At 43.3% G+C, this 19,487-nt stretch overlaps 1 protein-coding gene across 2 annotated transcripts in view; it reads left to right on the top strand.

The window, feature by feature from the left end:
* The window catches only part of LOC141088981 (uncharacterized), an 82,676-nt gene that overhangs the window by 51,108 nt on the left and 12,081 nt on the right, over positions 1–19,487 (top strand). The window contains exon 2 of one of the 2 annotated variants that reach the window (XR_012232117.1): positions 156–223. The exons of the other annotated variant lie outside the window; for it this stretch is intronic. The gene's annotated coding sequence lies outside the window, so the exon portion shown is untranslated. The remainder of the gene's footprint in view (positions 1–155; positions 224–19,487) is intronic. 2 annotated transcript variants of the gene reach the window in all.

Raw genomic sequence — 19,487 nt, 5'->3', positions numbered from 1 at the left:
AAATTAAAGCCGCACTAAATCCACCAGGTTCAGATGCAAGCCTCTTCTGGCTGTTAGATCAATATCTATCCCATTTCTATCTATCTATTATCTATATACCTATCTATTATCTAACTAATATCTATATATCTATCTATCTATCTACTTTTTGCAAGAGAAGAGAAAGATGAAGACGTAATACAAAGGAGGTGGATGGTATGTATTAAGAAGACACGTTAACAATGTAAGTCTAATCGTTTCTCCTCCTCTTTAATAAATAATTTTGTTCATAGGCACAGTCATTGATCTTGTCATTATTCATCATGATCCAATCAAATGTAAGAGCTAAGCATGAAGCAATATCCCAAATAATTCATTAGAGTCCCTCAATACAATTAAGAGAAGAGAAGATGAGCCTTGATCCCCGTGGAGTAATCCATGCATGATCTGTGTGTGATTAGTAGAATGGAAATACGGAATGTCATTTGATTTCTAAGCATTTGGAAGTGTTGAGCGGAGAACAGCTCATCCATCTGTCCCCCACGCCTGTCTGCTATGAGGAATGGAGGAATTGAAGACACCAGGAGGCAATTGATCAAAATGTATCTAGAGTCCCTAAAGTCATGCCTATGGTTTGATAAACTGAGTGAAATGACCCCTCTCCAGCACCTAGTAAGCGGAACTACAAAAATGTATGTGATGTGACTGTTTCTTAAATTTATCATTTATAATTTGAGGTGGAAATCTTGAGAAATATGCCAGGAAAAGTATAGGGATACAGGGCAAAATGAGCCTTATCATAGCATTCCAGGATTCACACAAGGCTGCATGTAACCCATTTTAAACTCTCTGGTATCTACTTACAATATGTTAGATGTTGGAACAGCCTATTACTCTTACAGTATAAGCACAGAGCAACCCTAAACCATAATCGCCTAGATACAATTATGACTGGGATCTGAAGCCTAAGGAGTTGCTTGTTTTGTTAACCTGTGCCCCATATAAAGATGGGGACTTTGCTACAGGAGGATTACCAAATTGCCATCCTAAAAAAATTACAGATTGGCAATGGTATCACTGTCGGACCTGAGACATGGTCCAGATCAAAGATTATTGCGGTCATTAGTAGATCAACAAGAATAAGACAAGCCAGAAAATACCGTATATTGATATTGTTGTCAGGAGATAGCCAACAAGGCTATATGGCAAGGCTGGAGCATATACAGAATCAAGATTCAAAGACAGGCACTGATTGAAATATTCATAGTGTACTGCAGGGTAAAGTCCCTTTAAAGTCCCACTCTGTTGTTTTTTTTAGACTTCACCATCGAATAGGTAATAGTAATGTGTTTCATGTGTGTAGTAAAATACTTCACCAGTCACCATCTTGTACTATCTCTGGTGCCACCCCAGAGCCCTCCCCGCCATCTTGGGATGATGGGGATACAGTTGAATGTGGGGGTAGGCGATGCTATTGCCGGACCCCTCTGACTCATGGCCCTCTATTAGCAGCACGTCACTGGCTCCCCTTGAGGGAGCTGGGGCCCTCGGCAGATGTCTAGTCCGCCTGCCCCTAATGACGGCCCTGCTTGCAGAGTCAACATGCATGCAACACTATTTGGTCTTTACACAAAGGTAATAATCAAAAGAATCTAATACACATATGTTTAGCTATTATTGCATTTAGTTATTAATTTAGTTATTATTGCATTTACTGAAGGAAATTATCTAATGCAGATATTATTTATATAAAACAGTTATAACAAATTACCACCTAGCCAGAGAATAGCTGATAACTGCTAGATCACTGGGACCCTCAATAATCACCAAGCCGGGGTCTCATGTTCCAGTGTCACACGTGTATGCTGTCGCTCAACAAACGGCTATTCTCTTTTAATAGATGTTACTGTCGGATAGTGATAGTTTTTCTCACCGTGCTATCTGAGATCACACCGAGGTCACCGCAGTTCAGCCCGGCTGGGAACGGAGCCTTAGTGACCGGATGTAACTTCTATCACGTCATCAGTGGTCTCTGAAGCTGTGCTCGCAGCATCTCATTCACCAGTGGTTTTCAGCCAGGACAGTCACATCTTGGCACCATCCAGGTTTAAAACTGTTTATCCCCCAGTCATGGATTATGGCGTGGGACAGAACGACGGACAAGTATGGTATATTGCTGTTTTTTTTTTATTTTACTTTTATTTCAGGAGATCGAGGGCTTTGCTGAGATTGGGCGTTTAAATAAAAATAGAAAACTGTATTTAGTCTTATTTGAAATAAACGACTTTATTCTGGCTGTGTCTTTATTTACAATACAACTATAGGATTAGTAATGGATGGGTGTCTTATAGACGCCTCTCCATTACTAAGCCGTGGGCTTGATGTCACCGGACAATACAAAGGTGACATCAACCCCACAGATATTATCCCACTTGCCACCACTATATGGCAAGTGGGAAGAGCCGGGCAGAGTGCCACAATTGGTGCATCTAATAGATGTGCCTTTTCTGGGCATTTGTGGGCTGCTATTTTTAGGCTGGTGGAGCAATATCCATGGCCACTTACCAGCCTGAGAATACCAGCCACCAGCTGTCTGCTTTAGTAAGGTTGGCTGTCAAAAATTCCACTCCGTTTCTTTAAACTATTTATTTATATAATTATAAAAACAGCGTAGGGACCCCTCTATTCTTGCTAACTAGCCTTGCTGAAGCTGACCTCTGAGGGTTGCAGCCCCCAGCTGTGAGTTTTGTCTGGCTGGATAGCAAAAGTACAGGGGAACCCATGCCGTTTTTTTTAAATTATTTATTCACAGCGCAGAAGCCGCTAATGAAGATTCCCATCCACCACTCCTGCTCTCACTGTAATTAGTGGTAGCAGGTGTCATGATGGGAGTTGTAGTCCCATCAGCTGACACCATTGACCGAAGGTAAAGTTTATACCTCCGAAAACACAGCTGAGTGCTCCCGCTGTCTTTTCACAGCGTGGGAACTGCAGCTCTCTGACCGACGGGGATGATTTCCCCACCCATCAGAAGCGGTGTTTGCAGCACTGCCATGCACATGAAAGCGCTACAAACACCTGGTGTTCGGGCAGCCAAACCCAAACAGTAACACGGACTTCCTTGTGAAGTCCGGGTTCAGTGTCCATGCCCGTATAGTAGGTGTTTGGTACGGATGCTGAACTTTACTGTTCGGATTCGTCAGTCTCTAGTGGTGAGTTCTTCAATGGAAGTCTTGAAACAGGGGATTGACAGACATCTGCCTGCGATGGTTGAGTGAATCATGTGCTGCATTGAGCAGGGTGTTGGACATGATGACCCTCGAGGTCCCTTCCAACTCTATGATTCTATGATTATCCTATATAGAGTCTGTCTATAGGGAGTGCATTATACTATAAAGAGTCTGCCTATGGGAAGTGAATTATACTATATAATCTGCCTATGGGGAGTGCATTATACTGTATAGAGTCTGCCTATTGGGAGTGTATTATACTATATAAAGTCTGCCTATGTGGAATGCATTATACTATTTAAAGTCTGCCTTTGGGGAGTGCATTATACTGTATAGAGTCTGCCTATGAGAAGTGCATTATACTATATAAAGTCTGCCTATGGGGAGTGCATTATACTGTATAGAGTCTGTCTATGGGAAGTGCATTATACTGTATAGAGACTGCCTATAGGGAGTGCATTATACTATATAGTGTATGCCTATGGGGGTGCATTATACTATATAGAGTGTGCCTATGGATAGTGCATTATACTATATAGAGTCCCCCTATTGGGAGTGCATTATACTATATAGAGTCTGCCTATTGGGAGTGCAGTATTCTATATAGAGTCTGCCAATGGGGTGGGTGTGCATTATACTATAAACAGTCTGCCTATGGGGAATGCATTATACTATATTAAGGCCTAAGAGGAGTGCTTTATACTATATGGTGGCTATCTAGGTGGTCATCATACAGCGTGGGAAATAATGTGGGGTCTTTGTATAGTGTGGGGGCCATCATAGCGTACTGGAGCCATCAAACAGTTTGGGGGCTACTAAGGGAGAAAGATACCTAAGAGAGGTATTCACACTGGACACGAAGGGTCCCAGCAGCGTGAGACCACCTTGTCGTTGGTTGCTGGGCATGCATGAATTGGCCAAATTATGTGCTAAGCGTCTCAATTTTTTCTTATTATCCAGAGCAGGATTGTTATTCATATTTCATATATTCCATGTCTACATGCTTTAGCATGATAGAGTGCAACTTTTTTTGTATATTGAAGAAGCCAGTACCGGTGTTATCCGCGTCCTTATGTATATGTGCATCATTTAAGTTAGATGGGTTTCCTTTGGTGAACAGCAATCTTCAAGTCTGACCACAGATTCTCAATTGGACTAAGGTCTGGGCTTTGACTAGGCCACTCGAAAACATTTACACATTTCCCCTTACACCACTCAAGTGTTGCTTTAGCAGCATGTTTTGGGACATTGTCTTGTTGGAAGGTGAGCCTCCATCCCAGTCTCAAATCACTGACAATCTAAAATAGATTTTGCTCAAGAATATCCCTGTATTTCGCACCATCCATTTTCCCCTTGACTTGGACCATTTTCCCTGTTCCTGCTGACAAAATAACATTTTTTGGCCCACTCTCCCATAAAGGCCACCTCTATGGCGTGTATTGTGTTAAATTATAATACGCGTAGGTGTCTGCTTATTGTGTGAAAACTGTCACCACACATACAGCAAACACCGGTTTGTGAAGGAGCCAAAGACAGCAACCTAGTTCATCTTCCTATGAAAGTGTCACTCAAATATCCATGACTTATACTGTATGTGAAATTACCATTGCACTTGTTCCACTTTACCTGAATTGTTTGTAGGCTTTCATTGTAAAGGCCCCTTTATATTTAGCGATCCGACCACGATACGACCCGGCCAGGATCGCTGGTGCATCGCTAAATGGTCACTGGTGAGCTGCCAAACAAGCAGATCTCACAGCGATGAAGCGACGCAGCAGCGGTCGTTACTTACCTTTCACACACAGCGATGCTGACGTCCTCCCGTCCGCGTCCACACGTCGCTTGTCGGCGCCAGCAGGAAGCGCCCGATGAGAAATGGACCTGGCCGATCTCGCGCGATCAGCGACAGACAGCGGGGGAGCCGGTCGGAGGCAAGTATCACACATAGCGATATCGCTAGCAATATCGCTGCTGCATCACAAAATCGGGGACGCTTTAGCGATATTGCTAGCGATATCGCTATGTGTAAAACCCCCTTTAGTGGTATAGCAATGGTTTCTAATTAATCTGCAAATGTTCACAGAATGCCTAATTAAAACCAAACAACATAAACTTTCATAATCCCATAAATACAGTTAAAAGCAAAAAATAAAGCAAATATAGCAACATTGATGCCACACTTCTGGCCTGGTATAATTGAAGGCATTTATCAATAAATGAGGCAGAATATGCAAATTGGTATGTCAGTACCACACATGGCTTCACCCTGCTCTGCGTAGAGCTCAATTCATTATACAAAATGTGAGCAATGGCTCTCAGGTGATTCCGGAATAAATAAAATAGTTTAGCACAACACATGTCCTAGATTAACGTGCTGTGTAATTCATTTATCATGTGATGCAGCTGCCATGCCTTCTGCCCTCACTTATCCTAGTCAACAATTCACCATTAACCCATTACTGCAGCTATAGAGGTCATCAGCACTGAAAGAATTGAACTATAGCTTATGCCGATCTCAAAAGTATAAAATTAATCAACGTAAACTACAAATGTCTTTATAAATGTAACTCAAAGAAACCTGGACATTCTCCATGCAAATTTTGTTCTACCAGATTTTTACTAGCTCACAATCAAACTAAATCAATGCAATTTATTTCCACCCTTATTTTGTTGACCATTACCCACAATGTAATGTTTTTATCAAGCTACAACAATTGTTGAGAAAGTGATACTACTATGTTTAGCCCTGGTCAAACTCCAACAGCTTGTTAATAGTGATGGGTGGACCTGTGGATGTTAAAGTCCATCGGGTTCAGCTGACCTTTAAAAAAAAATGTTGGCTTAGGTCTCGGAACCCATTCAAATAAATGGGGGGCCCAAACATCCGGCGTTTCCCATGCTGTCTTCTGATCGGCGGTAATGTGTAGGGTTACACAGATGACGGTGTGAGTCAGCAGCTGTGACCAGTGGTGCAAAAGTTACTCTCATGCAATGCTGATGAGAGTATTCTCTAGCTGACACCTTTCCAAAGTAATAAATATGTCAGTGAGATAATTAGTGCAGTGTATATATTTTACTGTGCATGTATTTAGCGGATAAATAAAAGAAATGGAATAGAGTTTCCTTTATTCTTGATAACCAGCACAGGTATAGCTGGCAGGTGTGGGCTGCAGCCCTCAGCTGTTAGCTTTATCTTGGCTGGTTATTAAAAAATATGCCGCTTTTTTTACATTATTTAAGTAAATAATTTTAAAAAATGGCATGGGTTCCCCGCATTTTTGATAACCATCCAAACTAAAGCAGACAGCTGGGGGATGGTATTCTCATACTGGGAAGGGACCATGGATATTGGACCTCCCCAGCCTAAAAATAGTAGCTCACAGCCGCCCCTGAAGAGGCACATCAAGTAGATGTGCTAATTCTGGCTCTTTGCCTTGCTCTTCCCTCTGTTTCGGTCGTTTATCAGTTTGGTACTGGCACCTTGCAGCACGAGAACCAAGTTCTGTGAACTCAGGTGACCTTACAGTAAGGTTATCTCAGTTCACAGTAGCGCTGCCCTTGTGAGAAGCGGGTGCTGTGAACTATGATAATCTTACTCACGTTACCTCAGTTCCCTGCTGCTGGATGCCGCATAGTGCAGCGTGACACTAAGCAGTTGCTGCTGCTCCAGTGTATGGAGCTGGGTTTTTTTTAAGAAGCTCCATACACTGAATGTGGTTAAAACTAAAAGAGAAAGAGTGCAATAGGGTCTTACCCAGGTAAAAGAGATATAGTTCAAGCTGTTATACTCACCAAAGGCAGGAGAGTTAGAGGCATAAAGGAATAGAGGTCAAAGCTGCTGCACATCCAAATGGCCACGCCGTGACCATAAATCATCAGATATCAAAGAAATAATTTTCGGATTAACCGTGCGCTGCTAGACAAAACGACTCCTTTCCAGATAGTGTACTTGTATACTTTTATTTTTCCAACGCGTTTCGAAGTTTCAAACTTCTTCCTCAGGGGATGATATGTACCTATCATCCCCTGAGGAAGAAGTTTGAAACTTCGAAACGCGTTGGAAAAAAAAAAAAGGATACAAGTACACTATCTGGAAAGGAGTCGTTTTGTCTAGCAGCGTACGGTTAATCCGAAAATTATTTCTTTGATATCTGACCATACACTGAATGTAGCAGAGTTGGGTTTCATCTTTGGACCTCATTATTATGGATTATCTGCAGAGAGGTGAAGGTTACTTTGATTTTCTATGTTAATAAATAAGAAAAAAGAGGATTTGTCGAGGAGTTTTTTGTTCACTTAAAGGACTTTTTTCTGTGTGTGTATTTCTTACTTTTGAGTACAGGGGTTAGTAATAGGGGCGTCTGATAGATGCCTCTCCATTACTAACCCCTGGGCTTGAAGTCAGCGGACATAAAACAGCTGACATCAATGCCAAAACATTACCCCACTTGCCAACGCACCAGGGCAAGTGGGAAGAGCCAAGGCTAAGCACCAGAATTGGTGCATCTAACGGATGCTCCATTTTTGGGGTGGCAGAGGGCTGATATTATTAGTCTGGAAGGGGGCCAATATCCATGGTCCCTTCCCAGCCTATTAATATCAGCCCGCAGCAATCTGCTTAGCCTTTGCTGGTTATTAACTATAAAGGCACTGCAGTCTTTCAACAAGATTCGTGTGGGCTGCCAAACCCAAACAGTAACAAGGACTATGGAGAGAAGTTCGGGTTTGCTCATCACTTACAGTATTAACCCCAGAAGAAGCAATAAGTGAAACATACATCAGAATCTGAAGTTATAGCCAAAATTCACATAATTTCACATCTCAAGGTAGTTAGAATATTTTCCCAAATCGTCAGTATAACTGATTGTCACCGACGTGGGACACAACTTAGCTTAGTAAGCTTACGTTCCCACGCTGCCAGGCTACGATGACATGGGGCATGTGTCCCAGGTAGTAATGAAATGTGGACCCATTGGACCACAGAGGGGGACCCGGGCCTTTCCGTACTGGGAAAGGGCAGCGACCGGGGTCTGTGGCAGCTGAGCATGTGGGCAAGGTGTTAACATGCAGGACTGGATGCCACCGCACAATTTCTGGTATGAAAGAACATAAAGTTTACTAAACAAAGACTCATACAGAAGACAAGACATGAACATGCTAGGCTCCCGATTCCACACATCAAGGAAGGGTGACATCACAGGCCAGCAGACGTCAGACGATGGCAGGAGGTCATCACGGGCTGATGCAGTTCAGGGTCATCTGGCATAGGCATATCAGGAGATCCTCTCTTTAAGGCCTCAGGTGTAGCGCTGGCACAGCAGGAGAACATCAGACACTGACCTTGGACAGACGTCATCACAGGATGAACCCCAGGGAACAGGCAGGACATTGGAACACAAGCAAAATACGGACAGCTTGGATCCAGGAACACCAACATAGCAGCTCAGGACATCGGCTGCTCAGATGCAGGACTCATAGGCAGAGCTGTTACCAGGAAACAAGACTGGAGACTCCCCAGGAACACAGAGGAGTCCGTCCAGGAACATGAATAAACTGGAGACTCCCCAGAAACACGGAGGCGGAGCCCATCCAGGAACACGAGTGGGACCATCTCTGGAACACTGGCTGGATCACAAGGACCATGGACTGGATATCAAGACAATGGCTGGACACAGGCAAGACACGGACAGCACAGATCCAAGAACAACACAGATGCAGGAATTGACTGGAGACTCCCCAGAAACATGGAGGAGGAGCCCATCCAGGAACATGAGTGGAACCGACTCTGGAACACTAACTGGACTACCAGGATCACAAACTGGATATCTGGACTCAGGCTGGACATCTACGACAAAGGCTGGATATCTGGACTCCGGACTACAGACACAGCCTCAGGCAGGGAACGTCAGGACACAGGCAGGACATCAGAGACACTGGCAGGACTTCAGGGACACTGGCAGGACATCGAGCAGCGGTCATCAGGCTCCAGGCACCAGACAGTGGTCATCAGGATCCGGATATCTGATACGACCTAGAAAGGAACTCAAGCGGTATGGTGCAAGCACCGCAGGCTTGGACCAGAAAGTCACTGGTTACATAGTTCCAGACACAGAAGGACTTCGAGAATATCACACAGCAGGAATCCACATTCAATGCAAGGACTTTGGTACCAACACATAGACAGGACAGGTCCAGGGACAAAGACAACAGCTTTCCTAGAACTGATAGCAGGCAGAACTGGAGCTGAAGACCAGGCAGACCAGGAGCAACATGGAGGACCAAACACACATAGCTAGGTTCAGCAACCTAATGAGAAGCTCTGGCAATGCCCAACAGGGAAGAGGAACTTTAAGTAGGAGCTGTACCTCAGCAATAGTCTGGGGACAGCAATTCAAACGCACACACTACCCCTAATAAAAGCGGGGAAGGTGTGGCTGTGTGCACCCTAAGCACATACAGAAACCAGTACAGCATAGCCAGCACTGGAACTGAGGCTTAAGGCACCTGGCAGCTGCTGCAAGCCTGGACACATGTGGAAAGCCATGCACCAGCTGCAGAGGACCTTGTAACCCATGGATAGCTTCCATAACGGCAGCCAGGGACCACACACGTGGATGGTCGTGCAGCAAAGCAAAGACATCACAACATATGTACAGCTACGCAGCAGAGCAGGGAACTGAGCAGCATCCATACAGGTAACAGTTAACAGTATCCCAGCTGATTAAGGGGAAAGGAACAAAGGGTAAGAGCACAAACATAAAGAGTAACGCCTGGGAAACAATGCACAAACACACCGTTGTTACACTGATTTAATTGTTTCCTACAAACATTATCAATCTAGCCTGCATTTATATAGTTGCCAACAATTCTAGAAGCAATTAAGCCCTGCCCCTCTTCATAACATCCCACCATTAAAGGAAATGCCAATTTTGGGTGGAGTTTAGTAATATCCTCATGATCAATGAGTTTGAGGTATGTAGAAATTACTTCAGATGAACAGCCTCTATATGATGAATGGACAACTCGAGACCAGAAGAATTTGTAGAGTACCCCACGCTATGATTTCTGTAATCCCTAACTGGGAATATAAACAGAGCTATCTTCATGAAACAAACGCTTTAGGAATCTATATGATTGTATTTTTTGTCATCTTCGCTATTTTTACAGATTTTTCTGTTCTTAACTTCTTTTGTCATCTTCTATATAAAAGAATATGCATTTCTTGAGTTTTGTTGCTAAGCACCTGTGCACAGTGATTTACTACAAGTGACTGATTCCATTTGTAATTCTATTAAGCCCAATAACTCGGAGTCCTCACTTGTGGTTGCTAGGAGACTGAACCTGGGATATCCCTGCTATTCCCAATCTGTACCATAAGTGCTGCATATTGTCACTCACTAGCAAGCAGATCAATGAATCTTATTCAGTCATTACACGAAACATTCTAGAAAAAGCTTTCATAAAATCTTTTATAAACTCAACTTCGAAACCTGTCCTTTATGAGATAAAATGCACCTTTACACTTTATTGGCATATTGATTGTCAGCAGCTCTAATCCACTGTTCTGTCACAACGTATTGACAATGCACATGTCCAGCTCCAAAATGTCTGCAAGCCATCTTATTATTCTTTTTTGTGAAAGAGACATGGAAACTTTAGAACAGTAAATCTGTTGGTATTGACAGAAATCTCTATAGTCTTGAAGAAAAGAATTTTTCATTTGCACCGGTAAGTCTAAACATTAAAGGGATTGACCTTCCACAGCATATTGATGACCTGCCTAAAACAATAGGAGCTGTGCAGCAGATATCAACTTTTCGGATGGCGTGCCGAATGTTGGGCCCCCAACGACCTCATGTTGAAGACCTATACTCAAGGTTTACTTTTTTCCTCCTCAATCTCAAAAATCCATCAATTTTTTTTTTTTATTTTTCCATTTCTGTATAAGGGTTTGTTTTTATGGGATGAGTTGTAGTTTTCAATGACAACATCTAGCTTACCATATATTTGCTGAAAAAACTGGAAACATTTTTAAAATGAGTCGAAAAGGTGAAAAAAATTCAATTCGTTTTTTGGGTTTCATTTTTAAGGTGTTCAGTATGCAGTAAATATGGCAACATGATTCTTCAAGTGAGTACACTTACGACGATCCTAACCTTATGTGTTTTCTTTTATTATTTATTTATTTTTAAAAAAAATCTAAACATTGTAAAACATATTTGGTTTGTGTTGCCATTTTCAAAGACCCATAACTATTTTTCAGTCACTGAAGCAGTATGTGAGCTTGATTTTTAAAGTGCTGAGCTGCAGTTTCATTTGTTGTACATTGTTTTAATCACACATGTACAGTGTCGGACTGGCGCACCTAGGGCCCACCAGTAGAACTGACTCAGGGGGCCCACGTTAAATTCCAATGCTCAGGCTGGGTTCACCCTCGATTTTTAGTATTTGTTAGGAGACTCAGTCGTAAGTTTCATTATATTCACAAGAACAGGACATCACGCTGCACATTGTTTTTCCGTTAAAAAGATGGACCCTGAGGGTATGTTTCCACGGTCAGGATTGCATCAGGATTTGCTTAGGATTTGACGCAGGTAAAAATCTGCACCAAATCTGCACCTGAGGTCACCCGCATTTTTGATGCATTTTTTCATGCAGATTTGTATGCGTTTTTTTGTAAGCTAAATAAAGATATATTATTTAACAAAAAAAAGATTTGTGATGTCATTTCTGGACCAACCTCCTCTTTAACCCCTTTACCCCCAAGGGTGGTTTGCATGTTAATGACCGAGCCAATTTTTACAATTCTGACCACTGTCCCTTTATAAGGTAATAACTCAGGAACGCTTCCATAGATCCCGGTGATTCTGACATTGTTTTCTCGTGACACATTGTACTTCATGTTAGTGGTAAAATTTCATTCATACAATTTGCGTTTATTTGTGAAAAAAAATGGAAATTTGGTGAAAATTTAGAAAACTTTCCAATTTTCCCAACTTTGAATTTTTATGCCCTTAAATTACAGAGAAATGTGGAGCGCGCGCCAGGGCGAGTGGGGTACTCGGTACCGGGCCGCTTCTTAAAGGGGCAGTGTCACAGCGGCAATGACCTGATCCGTGGCCCTGGGCATCCAATAAAAGGGGATTATTTACAAGGGATGAAATAAAGAGTTTTTGTAGTAAAGTGTTCATGATGCCACCTGTGGTATCCAGTCCGAGGCGACCGGCGCTGCTGTACAGATCCTCTGGGACTGATGGTGTGGGTGTGATGCAGCAGAGTTGTAATAGCTCTCCACAGGCAGAGCTGTAGTCCCAGGGCAGTTGTAGTAGATGTTGCAGGTAGATGGTGTAGTGTTCAGGCAAAGAGATGTAGCAGTGCTGAAGGGTGGCGCAGGAAGAATGCAGAAGACACAGCTGAATGTAGTTCCAAAGCTTTACTCACAGTTTCTGGTGAGCACAGATGCCGTGTCCTCCAGGTGAGGGACTCAATCTACTCCCAGGCAAATGAAGTACACTTTTCCAGCACTCCCTTCAGTATGTGCCTTTCCTGGCCATCTCCATAGTGCTGCTTTCCATTTTCCTTCCCTTCCAGCACCTCAAAGTCAGTGTCCCAGGCCAGCTGCCGGAGATCCTGTCAAGCAACGTGACCCACAACGCTTCCTTGATCCTTTCCGGCTGCTTTTCCGGAGAAGATAACTGTGGTGGTTGGCTGTGGCCCCTAAAGTTGCCACAGCTATCGGCTTACTAACTGAGTCCTGATGTCCACTCCACTAGGTTAAGGGGCTGAGACCCTTCTGCGACCTGGATTCTCCCCCACCTGACGTCCGTCAGCGTGGAACAAGCCACACGGGGAGCACTCTCCACCCGTGCCTCTGGGAGAACCCCTTTTTCCTCCAGGGAACTTCCTTCAATCACTTTCCTTCTCGGCAGCTCCAGCTAACTGGGAGCTGCTGCAGCCATGCCCTCTCACTTTCTCCCCCAAAGGGAAACTGTCCTCACTTATTACAGTTCTCCCGCTCTGAACCTAAGCTCCACCCACCTCCCAACACCCTTCATGAACCAAGCAGGGGTCATAGAGGGTGCCTGCCACGATCCATTTTTGGATCTGTGTCAGTTTGGGCTTCTCTGATATAAACTTTTTTCCTTTCAGGCCATCGGGGGTTAATGTCAGTTTTTCCCCTCGGTGGCTGCTGGTGTTACTACATGTTTAGTTAGTCTGCTGGTGCTGGTGGGGACCACTCCCACCTTCCTATATAAGGTCACCTGGTGCATCAGCTGACTGTTGGTAGTACAGGTCCTTTGGAAACCAACCGGTGTGAAGACTGGTCCTACCTGGTGCAGAGGTGGCTCAGCTTATCTGGAGCAGTGGTGATGCTGCTGAAGAGAGGAGCTTTCTGGAGCAGTGATGTTTCTGCTGAAAGCTGAGTTCGGGTGCCTTACTCTACTGTCCTGTGCATGACAGAAGAGAGAGCTAAGTGTTGTTTGTTTTTCCCTGTCTGTTATTTTCCTTGGTGTTGTATTAGTGCAGTGGTGGGACCAGTGTTCGCACTAGCCAATTCCCTAGTGACGGATAGGTGGAGGACAAGTGAGGGCTGAGGTATCCTTTTCAGCGACAGTTTGAAAGAAACCATATAGAGGTGTCAGGATAGTCCAGGACACAGCCTCAGGAGAGTGCAGGAGGTGTCCCTTTCCCCATTCCCTCTTGCAGGGCCCACCATTGTAATTGTGTCCCCGGTGTCCCGTTGTTTTGTCTTGTTTGGTGACCAACCGATCGTCAGGTTGCGTCACATAGGGCCAGTCACATCGTGACAGTGCCCTACTGTTCTAAGGTGTGTGTTGAGTGCAGGTGTAAAGTGCGGTCAGGTGCCTCCACCTTACCTTGGTAGTGGGATACTACACCTCAGAATGGGGTGCAGAACCTCTGTGGTGACTGAACCCTCAGGGATGCCACATATGGAGCACAAAAAAACGTAATAAGTAACATTTCCTACATGTTTACTTTACATGAGCACAATTTTGGAACCAAAATTTTTTTTAGTTAGGAAGTTAAAAGGGTTTTCTCATTTTTACAACACCATTCATTTTTAGGGACCACATCACATTTGAAGTCACTTTGAGGGGTCTATATGATGGAAAATGCCCAAAAGTGACATTATTCTAAAAACTGCATCCCTGACGGTACTCAAAACCACATTCAAGAAGTTTATTAACTTTTCAGGTGCTTCATAAGAATTTTTTGAATGTTTTAAAAACATGAATATTTAGCTTTTTTCGCAAAAAAATTATTTCAGGTCAAATTTTTTTTATTTTACCAAGGTTAACAGGAGAAATTAAACCGTAAAAGTTATTGTGCAATTTGTCCTGAGTACGCTGATACCTGATATGTGGGGGGAAACCACTGTTTCGGCGCATGGCAGAGCTCGGAAGGGAAGGAGCGCCATTTGACTTTTTCAATGCAAAATTGGCTGGAATTGAGATCGGACACCATGTCACGTTTGGAGAGCCCCTGATGTGCCTAAACAGTGTAAACCCCCCACAAGTGACCCCATTTTGGAAACTAGACCCCCCAGTGAACTTATCTTGACATGTGGTGAGAACTTTGAACCCCCAAGGACTTCACAGAAGTTTATAACGTACAGCCGTACAATTAAAAAATCATATTTTTTTTTCCACAAAAATGATCTTTTCATCCCCAATTTTTATTTTTCCAAGGGAAAAAGGACCCCAAAACTTATTGTGCAATTTGTCCTGAGTATGCTCATACCCGATATGTGGGGGTAAATCACTGTTTTGGCACATGGCAGAGCTCGGAAGGGAATCAGCGCCATTTGACTTTTTTAACGCAGATTTGGCTTGACCCCATATCGCATTTGGAGAGCCCCTGATGTGCCTAAAGAGTAGAAACCCCCCCACAAATGAACCATTTTGGAAACTAAATCCCCCAAGGAACTTATCTAAATGTGTGGTGAGAACTTTGAACCCCCATGGGCTCCACAGAAGTTTATAACATACAGCCATAAAATTAAAAAATCATATTTTTTCCACAAAAATGATCTTTTCACACCCAAATTTTTATTTTCCCAAGGGAGACAGGACCCCAAAAGTTATTGTGCAATTTGTCCTGAGTACTCTGATACCGATATGTTAGGGCAAACCACTGTTTGGGCGCATGACAGAGCTCGGAAGGGAAGGAGCGCCGTTGGACTTTTTCAATGCAAAATTGGCTGGAATTGAGATCAGACGCCATGTCACGTTTGGAGAGCACCTGATGTTCCTGAACAGTGGAAACCCTCCCCAATTCTAACTCCAACCCTAACCCCAAACACCCCTAACCCTAATCCCAAACCCTAGCCGTAACCCTAACCCTAATGGGAAAATGGAAATTAATACTTTTTTTAATTTTATTATTTTTTCCTAACTAAGGGGGTGATAAAGGGGGGGTTTGATTTACTATTTATAGCAGGTTTTTATGTTTGGCAGCTGTCGCCGCTAAAAGACGCTTTTTATTGCAAAAAATAGTTTTGCATCACCACATTTTGAGAGCTATAATTTTTCCATATTTTGACCCACAGAGTCATGTGAGGTCTTATTTTTTGTAGGACGAGTTGACGCTTTTATTGTTACCATTTTCGGGCACATGACATTTTTTGATCGCTTTTTATTCTGATTTTTGGGACGCAGAAACAAAAAACAGCGATTCATGAATTTCTTTTGGGGGGGGCGTTTACACCGTTACGCCTGTGGGAAAATTGATAAAGAAGTTTTATTCTTCGGGTTAGTGCGATGACAGTGATACCTCATTTATATCTTTATTTTATGTTTTGGCGCTTTTATACAATAAAAACAATTTTATATAAAAAATAATTATTTTTGCATCGCTTCATTCTGCGAGGTATAACTTTTAAATTTTTTTGCTGATGACGCTGGACAAGATGACATTTTCAGCGGTACCAGGGTTATTTATATCCGTCTTCTTGATTGCGAGTTATTGCACTTTTTGTTCAGTGGTATGGTGATAAAGCATTGTTTTTGCCTTGTTTTTTTTTTTTTTTAAGGGGTTCACTAAAGGGGTTAACTAGTGGGACAGTTTTATAGGGCGGGTCATTAGGGACACGGTGATACTAAATATGTGTATTTTTATTGTTTTTTTTTTATTTACAAAAAAAAATTTAATAGGGATTTTTTATTTATTTAGGATTTTTTTAAAATTATTTTTACATATTATTTTTTTTTAACTTTATTATATTGTCCCGGGGGGGGGAGCATCACTGTATACTGTCAGATCGCTGATCTGACACTTTGCAGTGCACTGTGTCAGATCAGTGATCTGACAGGCACTGCAGGAGGCTTTCTCAGCTCCTGCTCTCTGCAGGCACTGAGAAAGCCACCTCCCTGCAGGACCCCGAAGGCTACCGCGGCCATGTTGGATCCAGGGGCCTGCAGGGAGGAGGACCTTGGGGCACATCACGTTGCTACGAGGGTCTTAGGGAAACACGCAGGGAGCCCCCTCCATGCGCGATTCTTTCCTATGCCCCCAGTACACTACGATCATGTTTGATCGCAGTGTGCCAGGGGTTAATGTGCCGGGAGCTGTCCGTGACCGCTCCTGGCACACAGTGCCGGGTGTCAGTTGACACCCGGCTGAGATCAGCTGAGCTCTCCTGGTGAAATTGTTCCAGAAAAGCAAATATTTCTCCCAGAAAATTAATGCAGATAAACAGTCTCTTATACATATGTTTATTTCCTCGGTATGTATTGGAGCAACACAAAAAAAAACAGAAAAAAAGCCAAATTGGACATCATTTCACGCAAAATCCCAAAAATGGACCAGACAAAAATTGTTGGCACTCTTAACTTAATATTTGCTTGCACACCCATTGGAATAAATAACTGCAATCATTCGCTTTCTATAATCATCAAGAAGCTTCTTACATCTCTCAACTGGAGCTTTGAATCACTCTTCTTTTGCAAACTGCTCTTGGTCTCTCATATTTGAAGGGTACTTGCTCCCAACAGCAAATTTAAGATCTCTGCACAGATGTTCAATGGGATATAGATCCAGACTCACTGGCTGGCCACTGCAGAACTCTCCAGGGCTTTGTTTCCATCTATTTCTGGGTGCTTCTGGAAGCAGGTTTGTCGTTATTGTCCTGCTGGAAGATCCATGACCTAGATAGAACGCAAACCCAGCTTTGTGACAATGGGCACTACATTGTGACCCAAAAGTCTTTGGTACTCTTCAGATTTCATGATGCCTTGCACACAGGGCCAGTTTTAGGCAAAGTGGGGCCCTAGGCAAAAGTTTAAAATGGGGCCCCAAATGCTAACATATGGCACATCACACAAAAGCATTTCTGTTGTATTTACGTGCGCTGTGTTCAGGACGCTAAACGAATAGAATATGATACAGCCCACCACCCCATAGAATATAATACAGCCCCCCCCCATAGAATATAATACAGCCGCCCCAATACAATATAATACAGATTCCCCATAGAATATAATACAGGCCCCAATAGAATATAATACAGGCATGAATAGAACATAACACAGACCCCCCCATAGAATATAATGCAGGCCCCCATAGAATATAACACAGGCCCCCATAGAATATGATACAGCCCACCTCCCCCTGGAGAATGGCCCCACAGTCCAAGACTCACTGATTAAAAAAAAAAATCCTCACCTTTCCTCGTACCCCGCGCTGCTCCCGACTCGGCTCCGGTCTCAGCAGCTGCAGTCTGCCCGGCACACAGCGGGTGCGTGATGAAGTGACATCATCGCGCACCTGCAGTGTCAGAGGCAGAGTGGGGAATGATGGGAAAGGGAGCGTCAGCTGACGCTCTCTCCTCCATCATTGCTTTGAACTGTATCAGAGTCATAATGACACCGGTATAGTTCAATGGGGTGGGGGGGTGAGTCTGCGCTGGCGGCGGGCCCCCCTGACCCACGGGCCCCATAGCAGCTGCGTGATGTGCTGCTATTAGCAGCACGCCACTGGCTGGGGGTACCTGGGGGAGCGGGGGGCCTTAGGCAGCTGCCTTGTCGGCCTGCCGCTAACGCCGGCCCTGCTTGCACACAGTTTAAGCACCCAGTGCCAGAGGCAGCAAAACAATCTCAAAACATATTTGAAACTCCACCATATTTGACTTTAGGCACTATTATTTTCTTTGAAAGGCCTCATTTCATTTTCGGTAAACAGTAGAATGATGTGCTATACAAAAAAGTTGTATCTCATCTGTCCACAAGATGCTTTCCCAAAAGGAGTTTGGATTACTCACCTACATTTTGGCAAACTGCAGTCTAGCCTTTTTATGTTTCTGTGTCAGCAGTGGGGTTCTCCTCGGTCTCCTTCCATTGTGTTTCATTTCATTCAAAAGTTGATAGCTAGTTCGCACTGACACCAATGCTGCACCCCGAGTCTGCAGTACAGCTTGAATTTCTTTGGAATTTGATTGGAGCTCCTTATCCACCATCTGAACTATCTTCCATTGCAACTTTTCATCAATTTTTCTCCGTCATCCATGTACAGAGAGATTAACTACAGTGCCATGGGTTGTAAACTTATTGATTACGTTTTGCATCATAGACAAAGGAACAAGATCTCTGGAGATGGACTTGTAAATTTGAGAGTGTTGATATTTTCCTCAGACAGTTCTCTTTTCCACTTTCTGTTCTCCATGTTTAGTGTGGCACACATAGCCACACAAGGAAAAGACTGAGTCAACTTCTTCCCTTTTTAGGTGGTTTCAGGTATGATTTTCATATTGCCACACCTGTTATTTGCCACAGATAAGTTTGAATGAGCATCGCATGCTTGAAACAAAGTTGCTTACCCACATTTTTGGAAATGTGTCAACAATTTTGTCCAACCTATTTTGGGGGTTTAGAGTGAAATTATGTCCAATTTGCCTTTTTCTGTGTTTTTTTATGGTGTTCCGGTACATACAAAGGAAATAAACATGTTTATAACAGAACAAAACAACACTTTTGCCCAAGACTGTGTATAAAAAGTGTTCAGTACAAATGAGTAAACCACCTTTAAAAAGTAAGATTTTGTTTAATATTTCACTAACCACAAGAACAATTTCTGAAATTTTAGCAAGACTGAGTTTCATAGAATATTTTTTAACTCTTAACATGAAAATAAGGTCAATAATTAGTGTTGAGCATTCCGATACCGCAAGTATCGGGTATCGGCCGATACTTGCTGTATCGGAATTCCGATACCGACTTCCGATATTTTTTCAATATCGGAAGTCGGCATCGGAATCGGAAG

The sequence above is a fragment of the Dendrobates tinctorius genome, unplaced genomic scaffold (assembly GCF_039654945.1).
Source record: "Dendrobates tinctorius isolate UK_male_01 unplaced genomic scaffold, ASM3965494v1 ptg000043l, whole genome shotgun sequence".
Taxonomy (NCBI): domain Eukaryota; kingdom Metazoa; phylum Chordata; class Amphibia; order Anura; family Dendrobatidae; genus Dendrobates; species Dendrobates tinctorius.
This window is presented reverse-complemented; position numbering and strand designations above follow the sequence as displayed.